The sequence below is a fragment of the Triticum aestivum genome, chromosome 5D (assembly GCF_018294505.1).
Source record: "Triticum aestivum cultivar Chinese Spring chromosome 5D, IWGSC CS RefSeq v2.1, whole genome shotgun sequence".
Lineage (NCBI taxonomy): Eukaryota > Viridiplantae > Streptophyta > Magnoliopsida > Poales > Poaceae > Triticum > Triticum aestivum.
This window is the reverse complement of record NC_057808.1, coordinates 526,704,194-526,716,367: the sequence shown is the minus strand read 5'-3', so window position 1 is coordinate 526,716,367 and position 12,174 is coordinate 526,704,194.

Genomic DNA, 12,174 nt, shown 5'->3' with positions numbered 1-12,174 from the left:
GGCATGCAACAAAAGGAATGGAGAGGGGTGTTAGGGGGAGGAGCTCACGGCGGTTGCGAGGTGTCACAGCCTGATTTTTGGCCCTTTCTTTTTCATTTATTTTTTGGAGATTTTTGCTTGAGTTTTCTTTCTCCGTGGCTTTGTGGTTTGGAAACTGAAGAAGATGACCTCTTCTTTGCTTCCAGAGTGGCTTGTCAACCTCAAATCCTTCCCTAGACCTTCCCATTTTCATCCTAGCCCAAATCCCAATATTATTTTTATTGGGGATATTCCTTTTCTATTAAAGGAATAACCCTAATTGCCCTAGGTTGTGAAGCAACCTATATTTCCATCACTCCTAAAATTCCCAAATAATTCCCATAAATTGTTTGGGTCATATCTTCCTCAAATATGGCAAATTATTTCATTTTCCATGTTTATCATCATGCTCAAATAATTCATTTCCTATTCTGCCCTAAATGGCACATTGTGAAGCAAGTGCTATTTTCCTTTACCCAATTGACCTCAAACTTCTTGGACACCTTTTAATGTCCAAATAATTGGCCTGTGCCAAAATTCAAATTTATTTGCATAGCCAAGCTTCCTCAGTGATTTTTCAAAGTTCCTGTCTGAGGGAAGCCTTTGTGAAGGAAGTGCTAGCTAGGGTTATCCAAATAAGTTGAAATTTTGCACACTCCTTCATGTGCTCATATAATTGCCCTACTCCAAGTTTCAGACCTATCCAATCATCCATGTGAGCACAGCTTCAAATCTTTGTTGCTGCCCAAATTTTCAATTAGTGAAGCAAGTATATTTTATCTTGCTCCATTATGTCTGAAAATTTTCCTAGGCCTTCTCTTATCAATATAACCTATCTCCACCCAATTTGGGCATATTCCATCTAGCCAATTTTCCTCTAGAAGTTTTGCAGGTTTCTGGACAGAGAGAATAGTTGTGAAGGAAGTACCATTTTGGTGAATCCAATTGGTATGAAATTTTCACAGAATCTCTATATGTCCAAATCATAATGCCTTGCCAAATTTGAGATCAATTGGCTACTCCATGTGAGTGCACCGTCATGATCTTAATTATGGACTAGATTACTTAGTTGTAAAGCAACTATATTAATTAGTGGTCCAAATCCCTCCAAACTTTCCAGGATCGTAGTCTTTCCTTATCTAAACACCACAGACAACTCCATTTGACCCAATCAGCTCCCTGTTGATCACCAGTGCTCATCCAAAACTGATACAGCAAAGTGATACGTCCATTTTGCATCATGCTTTTATATCGACTTTTATTGCATTATGGGTTGTTATTACACATTATGTCACAATACTTATGCCTATTCTCTCTTATTTTACAAGGTTTACGTAAGGAGGGAGAATGCCGGCAGCTGGAATTCTAGGCTGGAAAAGGAGCAAATATTAGAGACCTATTCTGCACAACTCCAAAAGTCCTGAAACTCCACGAAAGTTATTTTTGGAAATAATAAAAAATATTGAGCGGAAGAAATACCAGAGGGGGCCCACATCCTGGCCACGAGGGTGGGGGGCGCGCCCCCTGCCTCGTGGGCCCCCTGTTGGCCCTCCGGTGCCCATCTTCTGCTATATGAAGTCTTTCGTCCGAGAAAAAATCAGAAGCAAGCTTTCGGGACGAGACTCCGCCACCATGAGGTGGAACCTTGGCGGAACCAATCTAGGGCTCCGGCAGAGCTGTTCTGCCGGGGACACTTCCCTCCTGGAGGGGGAAATCATCGCCATCGTCATCACCAACGCTCCTCTCATCAGGAGAGGGCAATCTCCATCAACATCTTCACCAGCACCATCTCCTCTCAAACCCTAGTTCATCTCTTGTATCCAATTCTTGTCTCTAAGTCTGGGATTGGTACCTGTAGGTTGCTAGTAGTGTTGATTACTCCTTGTAGTTGATGCTAGTTGGTTTATTTGGTGGAAGATCATATGTTCAGATCCTATATGCATATTAATACTCCTCTGATTATGAACATGAATATGCTTTGTGAGTAGTTACATTTGTTCCTGAGGACATGGGAGAAGTCTTGCTATTAGTAGTCATGTGAATTTGGTATTCGTTCGATATTTTGATGAGATGTATGTTGTCTTTCCTCTAGTGGTGTTATGTGAACATCGACTACATGACACTTCACCATTATTTGGGCCTAGAGGAAGGCATTGGCAAGTAATAAGTAGATGATGGGTTGCTAGAGTGAGAGAAGCTTAAACCCTAGTTTATGCCTTGCTTTGTAAGGGGCTGATTTGGATCCACATGTTTCATGCTATGGTTAGGTTTACCTTAATACTTCTTTTGTAGTTGCGGATGCTTGCAATAGGGGTTAATCATAAGTGGGATGCTTGTTCAAGTAAGAACAACACCCAAGCACCGGTCCACCCACATATAAAATTATCAAAGTACCGAACGCGAATCATATGAACGTGATGAAAACTAGCTCGACGATAATTCCCATGTGTCCTCGGGAGCGCTTTTCTCTATATAAGAGTTTGTCTAGGCTTGACCTTTGCTACAAAAAGGATTGGGCCACCTTGCTGCACTTTATTTACTTTTGTTACTTGTTGCTCACTACAAATTATCTTATCACAAAACTATCTGTTACCTATAATTTCAGTGCTTGCAGAGAATACCTTGCTGAAAACCGCTTATCATTTCCTTCTGCTCCTCGTTGGGTTTGACACTCTTACTTATCGAAAGGACTACGATAGATCCCCTATACTTGTGGGTCATCAAGAATCTTTTCTGGCGCCGTTGCCGGGGAGTGAAACACCTTTGGTAGGTGGAATTTGGTAAGGAAAAAATTTATATAGTGTGCTGAAATTTACTGTCACTTGTTACTATGGAAAGTAATCCTCTGAGGGGCTTGTTCGGGGTATCTTCACCCCGACCAGTAGAGCAAAGAGTTGCTCCTCAATCTACTGAACCTACTGAAAATGAAAATGTCTACGTTGAGATTCCTTCGGGTATGATAGAAAAACTGCTAGCTAATCCTTTTGCAGGAGACGGAACAATGCATCCTGATGAGCACCTAATATATGTCGATGAAGTTTGTGGATTATTTAAGCTTGCAGGTGTGCCCAATGATGTTATTAAGAAGAAGGTCTTCCCTTTATCTTTGAAGGGAGATGCATTGACATGGTATAGGCTATGTGATGATATGGGATCATGGAACTACAAACGATTGAAATTGGAATTTCATCAGAAGTTTTATCCTATGCATCTTGTTCATCGTGATCGCAATTATATATATAATTTCTGGCCTCACGAAGGAGAGAGCATCGCTCAAGCTTGGGGAGGCTTAAATCAATGTTATATTCATGCCCCAATCATGAGCTCCCAAGATAAATAATTATTCAATATTTTTATGCTCGGCTTTCTGATAACAATCGCACCATGCTCGATACTTCTTGTGTTGGTTCTTTTATGATGAAGACTATTGAATTCAAATGGGATTTATTGGAAAGAATTAAACGCAACTCTGAAGATTGGGACCTCGACGAAGGTAAGGAGTCAGGTATGACACTTAAGTTTGATTGTGTTAAATCTTTTATGGATACTGATCTTTTCCGTAAATTTAGCACTAAATATGGACTTGACTCTGAGATAGTAGCTTCTTTCTGTGAATCTTTTGCTACTCATGTTGATCTCCCTAAGGAGAAGTGGTTTAAATATCATCCTCCCATAGAAGTAAAAGTAGCTACACATATTAAAGTTGAAGAAAAAACTATCACTTATAATGATCCTATTGTTCCTACTACTTATGTTGAGAAACCACCTTTCCCTCTTAGAATAAAAGATCATGCTAAAGCTTCAACTATGGTTCGTAAAAGCAATATTAGAAATTATACACCTCCTGAGCAAGTTAAAGTTGAACCTAATATTGCTATTGTTAAAGATCTCTTGGCTGATAATATTGATGGGCATGTTAATCATTTCTATAATGAAACTGCTAGAATTGCTAAACCTTGTGCTAAAGATAAACATAGACCTGTGGTAGGCATGCCTGTTATTTCTGTTAAAATAGGAGATCATTTGTATCATGGCTTATGTGATATGGGTGCCAGTGCTAGTGCTATACCTCATGACTTATACAAAGAAATTATGCATGATATTGCACCCGCTAAGATAGAAGATATTGATGTTACCACTAGTAGAAAACTGGGCTTTGGTCACAGGGCAATATCCACATTAGTCCCGGTTCAGTCACGAACCGGGACTAATGCAAGCATTGGTCCGGGTTCGTGCGGCCAGGGGCCTGCCGGGCCTCGTGGGGGCATTGGTCCCGGTTCGTCCGGCCCCTTTGGTCCCGGTTGGTGGGACAAACCGGGACCAATGTGAAGGAAATATGCCCTAGAGGCAATAATAAAGTTATTATTTATTTCCTTATATCATGATAAATGTTTATTATTCATGCTAGAGTTGTATTAACCGGAAACATAATACATGTGTGAATACATAGACAAACAGAGTGTCACTAGTATGCCTCTACTTGACTAGCTCGTTGATCAAAGATGGTTATGTTTCCTAGCCATAGACATGAGTAGTCATTTGATTAACGAGATCACATCATTAGGAGAATGATGTGATTGACTTGACCCATTCCGTTAGCTTAGCACTCGATCGTTTAGTATGTTGCTATTGCTTTCTTCATGACTTATACATGTTCCTATGACTATGAGATTATGCAACTCCCATTTACCGGAGGAACACCTTGTGTGCTACCAACGTAACTGGGTGATTATAAAGGTGCTCTACAGGTGTCTCCAAAGGTACTTGTTGGGTTGGCGTATTTCGAGATTAGGATTTGTCACTCCGATTGTCGGAGTGGTATCTCTGGGCCCACTCAGTAATACACATCACTATAAGCCTTGCAAGCATTGTGACTAATGAGTTAGTTGCGGGATGATGTATTACGGAACGAGTAAAGAGACTTGCCGGTAACGAGATTGAACTAGGTATCGAGATACCGACGATCGAATCTCGGGCAAGTAACATACCGATGACAAAGGGAACAACGTATGTTGTTATGCGGTCTGACCGATAAAGATCTTCGTAGAATATGTGGGAACCAATATGAGCATCCAGGTTCTGCTATTGGTTATTGACCGGAGAGGTGTCTCGGTCATGTCTACATAGTTCTCGAACCCGTAGGGTCCGCACGCTTAACGTTACGATGACAGTTATATTAAGAGTTTATATGTTTTGATGTACCGAAGGTTGTTCGGAGTCCCGGATGTGATCACGGACATGACGAGGAGTCTCGAAATGGTCGAGACATAAAGATTGATATATTGGAAGCCTATGTTTGGACATCGGAAGTGTTCCGGGTGAAATCGGGATTTTTCCGGAGTACCGGGAGGTTACCGGAACCCCCCTGGTAACTTAATGGGCCTTAGTGGGCCTAGGTGGAAGAGAGGAGAGGAGGCCAGGGCAGGGCCGCGCGCCCCTCCCCCCAGTCCGAATAGGACAAGGAGAGGGGGGCGGCGCCCCCCTTCCTTCCTCCCCTCCACCTTTTCCCCCTTCCTCTCCTAGTCCAACATGGAAAAAGGGGGGGAGTCCTACTCCCGGTAGGAGTAGGACTCCTCCTGGCGCGCCTCTCCTCCCTTGGCCGGCGGCCTCCCCCTTGCTCCTTTATATACGGGGGCAGGGGCACCTCTCGACACACAATTGATCAACGATCTTTTAGCCGTGTGCGGTGCCCCCTCCACCATATTACACCTCGATAATATCGTAGCGGTGCTTAGGCGAAGCCCTGCGTCGGTAGAACATCATCATCGTCACCACGCCGTCGTGCTGACGAAACTCTCCCTCAACACTTGGCTGGATCGGAGTTCAAGGGACGTCATCGAGCTGAACGTGTGCTGAACTCGGAGGTGCCGTGCGTTCGGTACTTGATCGGTCGGATCATGAAGACGTACGACTACATCAACCGCGTTGTGTTAACGCTTCCGCTTTCGGTCTACGAGGGTACGTGGACAACACTCTCCCCTCTCGTTGCTATGCATCACCATGATCTTGCGTGTGCGTAGGAATTTTTTTGAAATTACTACGTTCCCCAACAGTGGCATCCGAGCCTGGTTTTATGCGTTGATGTTATGCACGAGTAGAACACAAGTGAGTTGTGGGCGATATAAGTCATACTGCTTACCAGCATGTCATACTTTAGTTCAGCGGTATTGTGAGATGAAGCGGCCCGGACCGACATTACGCGTACGCTTACGCGAGACTGGTTTCACCGTTGCGAGCACTCGTTGCTTAAAGGTGACTGGCGGGTGTCTGTCTCTCTCACTTTAGTTGAACCGAGTGTGGCTACGCCTGGTCCTTGCGAAGGTTAAAACAGCACAAACTTGACAAACTATCGTTGTAGTTTTGATGCGTAGGTAAGAACGGTTCTTGCTAAGCTCGTAGCAGCCACGTAAAACTTGCAACAACAAAGTAGAGGACGTCTAACTTGTTTTTGCAGGGCATGTTGTGATGTGATATGATCAAGACATGATGCTATATTTTATTGTATGAGATGATCATGTTTTGTAACCGAGTTATCGGCAACTGGCAGGAGCCATATGGTTGTCGCTTTATTGTATGAAATGCAATCGCCATGTAATTGTTTTACTTTATCACTAAGCGGTAGCAATAGTCGTAAAAGCAATAGTTGGCGAGACGACAACGATGCTACGATGGAGATCAAGGTGTCGCGCCGGTGACGATGGTGATCATGACGGTGCTTCGGAGATGGAGATCACAAGCACAAGATGATGATGGCCATATCATATCACTTATATTGATTGCATGTGATGTTTATCTTTTATGCATCTTATCTTGCTTTGATTGACGGTAGCATTATAAGATGATCTCTCACTAAAATTTCAAGATAAAAGTGTTCTCCCTGAGTATGCACCTTTGCGAAAGTTCTTCGTGCTAAGACACCACGTGATGATCGGGTGTGATAGGCTCTACGTTCAAATACAACGGGTGCAAAACAGTTGCACACGCGGAATACTCAGGTTAAACTTGACGAGCCTAGCATATGCAGATATGGCCTCGGAACACGAAGACCGAAAGGTCGAGCGTGAATCATATAGTAGATATGATCAACATAGTGATGTTCGCCATTGAAACTACTCCATCTCACGTGATGATCGGACATGGTTTAGTTGATTTGGATCACGTAATCACTTAGATGATTAGACGGATGTCTATCTAAGTGGGAGTTATTAAGTAATTTGATTAATAGAACTTAAATTTATCATGAACTTAGTACCTGATAGTATCTTGCTTGTCTATGTTAATTGTAGATAGATGGCCCGTGCTGTTGTTCCGTTGAATTTTAATGCGTTCCTTGAGAAAGCAAAGTTGAAAGATGATGGTACAATTACACGGACTGGGTCCGTAACTTGAGGATTATCCTCATTGCTGCACAGAAGAATTACGTCCTGGAAGCACCGCTGGGTGCCAGGCCTCCTGCAAGGGCAACACCAGAAGTTATGAACGTCTGGCAGAGCAAAGCTGATGACTACTCGATAGTTCAGTGTGCCATGCTTTACGGCTTAGAACCGGGTCTTCAACGACGTTTTGAATGTCATGGAGCATATGAGATGTTCCAGGAGTTGAAGTTAATATTTCAAGCAAATGCCCGGATTGAGAGATATGAAGTCTCCAATAAGTTCTACAGCCGCAAGATGGAAGAGAATAGTTCTGTCAGTGAGCATATACTCAAAATGTCTAGGTATAATAATCACTTGATTCAACTGGGAGTTAATCTTCCAGATGATAGCGTCATTGATAGAATTCTTCAATCACTGCCACCAAGCTACAAGAGCTTCGTGATGAACTATAACATGCAAGGGATGAATAAGACAATTCCCGAGCTCTTCGCAATGCTAAAGGCAGCGGAGGTAGAAATCAAAAAGGAGCATCAAGTGTTGATGGTCAATAAGACCACTAGTTTCAAGAAAAGGGCAAAGGGAAGAAGAAGGGGAACTTCAAGAAGAACAGCAAGCAAGTTGCTGTTCAGGAGAAGAAACCCAAGTCTGGACCTAAGCCTAAAACTGAGTGCTTCTACTGCAAGCAGACTGGTCACTGGAAGCGGAACTGCCCCAAGTATTTGGTGGATAAGAAGGATGGCACGGTTAACAAAGGTATATGTGATATACATGTTATTGATGTGTACCTTACTAATGCTCGCAGTAGCACCTGGGTATTTGATACTGGTTCTGTTGCTAATATTTGCAACTCGAAACAGGGGCTACGGATTAAGCGAAGATTGGCTAAGGACGAGGTGACGATGCGCGTGGGAAATGGTTCCAAAGTCGATGTGATCGCGGTCGGCACGCTACCTCTACATCTACCTTCGGGATTAGTTTTAGACCTAAATAATTGTTATTTGGTGCCAGCGTTAAGCATGAACATTATATCTGGATCTTGTTTGATGCGAGACGGTTATTCATTTAAATCAGAGAATAATGGTTGTTCTATTTATATGAATAATATCTTTTATGGTCATGCACCCTTGAAGAGTGGTCTATTTTTATTAAATCTCGATAGTAGTGATACACATATTCATAATATTAAAGCCAAAAGATGCAGAGTTGATAATGATAGTGCAACTTATTTGTGGCACTGCCGTTTAGGTCATATCGGTGTAAAGCGCATGAAGAAACTCCATAATGATGGACTTTTGGAATCACTTGATTATGAATCACTTGGTACTTGCGAACCGTGTCTCATGGGCAAGATGACTAAAACACCGTTCTCCGGAACTATGGAGAGAGCAACTGATTTGTTGGAAATCATACATACAGATGTATGTGGTCCGATGAATATTGAGGCTCGTGGCGGATATCGTTATTTTCTCACCTTCACAGATGATTTGAGCAGATATGGGTATATCTACTTAATGAAACATAAGTCTGAAACATTTGAAAAGTTCAAAGAATTTCAGAGTGAAGTTGAAAATCATCGTAACAAGAAAATAAAGTTTCTACGATCTGATCGTGGAGGAGAATATTTGAGTTACGAGTTTGGTCTTCATTTGAAACAATGCGGAATAGTTTCGCAACTCACGCCACCCGGAACACCACAGCGTAATGGTGTGTCCGAACATCGTAATCGTACTTTACTAGATATGGTGCGATCTATGATGTCTCTTACTGATTTACCGCTATCGTTTTGGGGTTATGCTTTAGAGACGGCTGCATTCACGTTAAATAGGGCACCATCAAAATCCGTTGAGACGACGCCTTATGAACTGTGGTTTGGCAAGAAACCAAAGTTGTCGTTTCTTAAAGTTTGGGGCTGCGATGCTTATGTGAAGAAACTTCAACCTGATAAGCTCGAACCCAAATCGGAGAAATGTGTCTTCATAGGATACCCAAAGGAGACTGTTGGGTATACCTTCTATCACAGATCCGAAGGCAAAAACTTTTGTTGCTAAATTCGGAAATTTTCTAGAGAAGGAGTTTCTCTCGAAAGAAGTGAGTGGGAGGAAAGTAGAACTTGATGAGGTAACTATACCTGCTCCCTTATTGGAAAGTAGTTCATCATAGAAACCAGTTTCTGAGACACCTACACCAATTAGTGAGGAAGTTAATGATGATGATCATGAAACTTCAGATCAAGTTATTACTGAACCTCGTAGATCAACCAGAGTAAGATCCGCACCAGAGTGGTACGGTAATCCTGTTCTGGAAGTTATGTTACTAGACCATGACGAACCTACGAACTATGAAGAAGCGATGGTGAGCCCAGATTCCGCAAAATGGCTTGAGGCCATGAAATCTGAGATGGGATCCATGTATGAGAACAAAGTATGGACTTTGGTTGACTTGCCCGATGATCGGCAAGCCATTGAAAATAAATGGATCTTCAAGAAGAAGACTGACGCTGATGGTAATATTACTGTCTATAAAGCTCGACTTGTTGCGAAAGGTTTTCGACAAGTTCAAGGGATTGACTACGATGAGACCTTCTCACCCGTAGCGATGCTTAAGTCTGTCCGAATCATGTTAGCAATTGCCGCATTTTATGATTATGAAATTTGGCAAATGGATGTCAAAACTGCATTCCTGAATGGATTTCTGGAAGAACAGTTGTATATGATGCAACCGGAAGGTTTTGTCGATCCAAAGGGAGCTAACAAAGTGTGCATGCTCCAGCGATCCATTTATGGACTGGTGCAAGCATCTCGGAGTTGGAATAAACGCTTTGATAGTGTGATCAAAGCATTTGGTTTTATACAGACTTTTGGAGAAGCCTGTATTTACAAGAAAGTGAGTGGGAGCTCAGTAGCATTTCTGATATTATATGTGGAGGACATATTGCTAATTGGAAATGATATAGAATTTCTGGATAGCATAAAGGGATACTTGAATAAGAGTTTTTCAATGAAAGACCTCGGTGAAGCTGCATATATATTGGGCATCAAGATCTATAGAGATAGATCAAGACGCTTAATTGGACTTTCACAAAGCACATACCTTGACAAAGTTTTGAAGAAGTTCAAAATGGATCAAGCAAAGAAAGGGTTCTTGCCTGTACTACAAGGTGTGAGATTGAGTAAGACTCAATGCCCGACCACTACAGAAGATAGAGAGAAGATGAAATATGTTCCCTATGATTCAGCCATAGGCTCTATCATGTATGCAATGCTGTGTACCAGACCTGATGTGTGCCTTGCTATAAGTTTAGCAGAGAGGTACCAAAGTAATCCAGGAGTGGATCACTAGACAGCGGTCAAGAACATCCTAAAATACCTGAAAAGGACTAAGGATATGTTTCTCGTTTATGGAGGTGACAAAGAGCTCATCGTAAATGGTTACGTTGATGCAAGCTTTGACACTGATCCGGACGATTCTAAATCGCAAACCGGATACGTGTTTACATTGAACGGTGGAGCTGTCAGTTGGTGCAGTTCTAAGCAAAGTGTCGTGGCGGGATCTACGTGTGAAGCGGAGTACATAGCTGCTTCAGAAGCAGCAAATGAAGGAGTCTGGATGAAGGAGTTCATATCCGATCTAGGTGTCATACCTAGTGCATCGGGACCAATGAAAATATTTTGTGACAATACTGGTGCAATTGCCTTAGCAAAGGAATCCAGATTTCACAAGAGAACCAAGCACATCAAAAGACGCTTCAATTCCATCCGGGATTTAGTCCATGTGGGAGACATAGAAATTTGCAAGATACATACGGATCTGAATGTTGCAGACCCATTGACTAAGCCTCTTCCACGAGCAAAACAAGATCAGCACCAAGACTCCATGGGTGTAAGAATCATTACTGTGTAATCTAGATTATTGACTCTAGTGCAAGTGGGAGACTGAAGGAAATATGCCCTAGAGGCAATAATAAAGTTATTATTTATTTCCTTATATCATGATAAATGTTTATTATTCATGCTAGAATTGTATTAACCGGAAACATAATACATGTGTGAATACATAGACAAACAGAGTGTCACTAGTATGCCTCTACTTGACTAGCTCGTTGATCAAAGATGGTTATGTTTCCTAGCCATAAACATGAGTTGTCATTTGATTAACGGGATCACATCATTAGGAGAATGATGTGATTGACTTGACCCATTCCGTTAGCTTAGCACTCGATCGTTTAGTATGTTGCTATTGCTTTCTTCATGACTTATACATGTTCCTATGACTATGAGATTATGCAACTCCCGTTTACCGGAGGAACACCTTGTGTGCTATCAAACGTCACAACGTAACTAGGTGATTATAAAGGTGCTCTACAGGTGTCTCCAAACGTACTTCTTGGGTTGGCGTATTTCGAGATTAGGATTTGTCACTCCGATTGTCGGAGAGGTATCCCTGGGCCCACTCAGTAATACACATCACTATAAGCCTTGCAAGCATTGTGACTAATGAGTTAGTTGCGGGATGATGTATTACGGAACGAGTAAAGAGACTTGCCGGTAACGAGATTGAACTAGGTATCGAGATACCGACGATCGAATCTTGGGCAAGTAACATACCGATGACAAAGGGAACAACGCATGTTGTTATGCGGTCTGACCGATAAAGATCTTCGTAGAATATGTGGGAACCAATATGAGCATCCAGGTTCCACTATTGGTTATTGACAGAGGTGTCTCGGTCATGTCTACATAGTTCTCAAACCCGTAGGGTCCGCACGCTTAACGTTACGGTG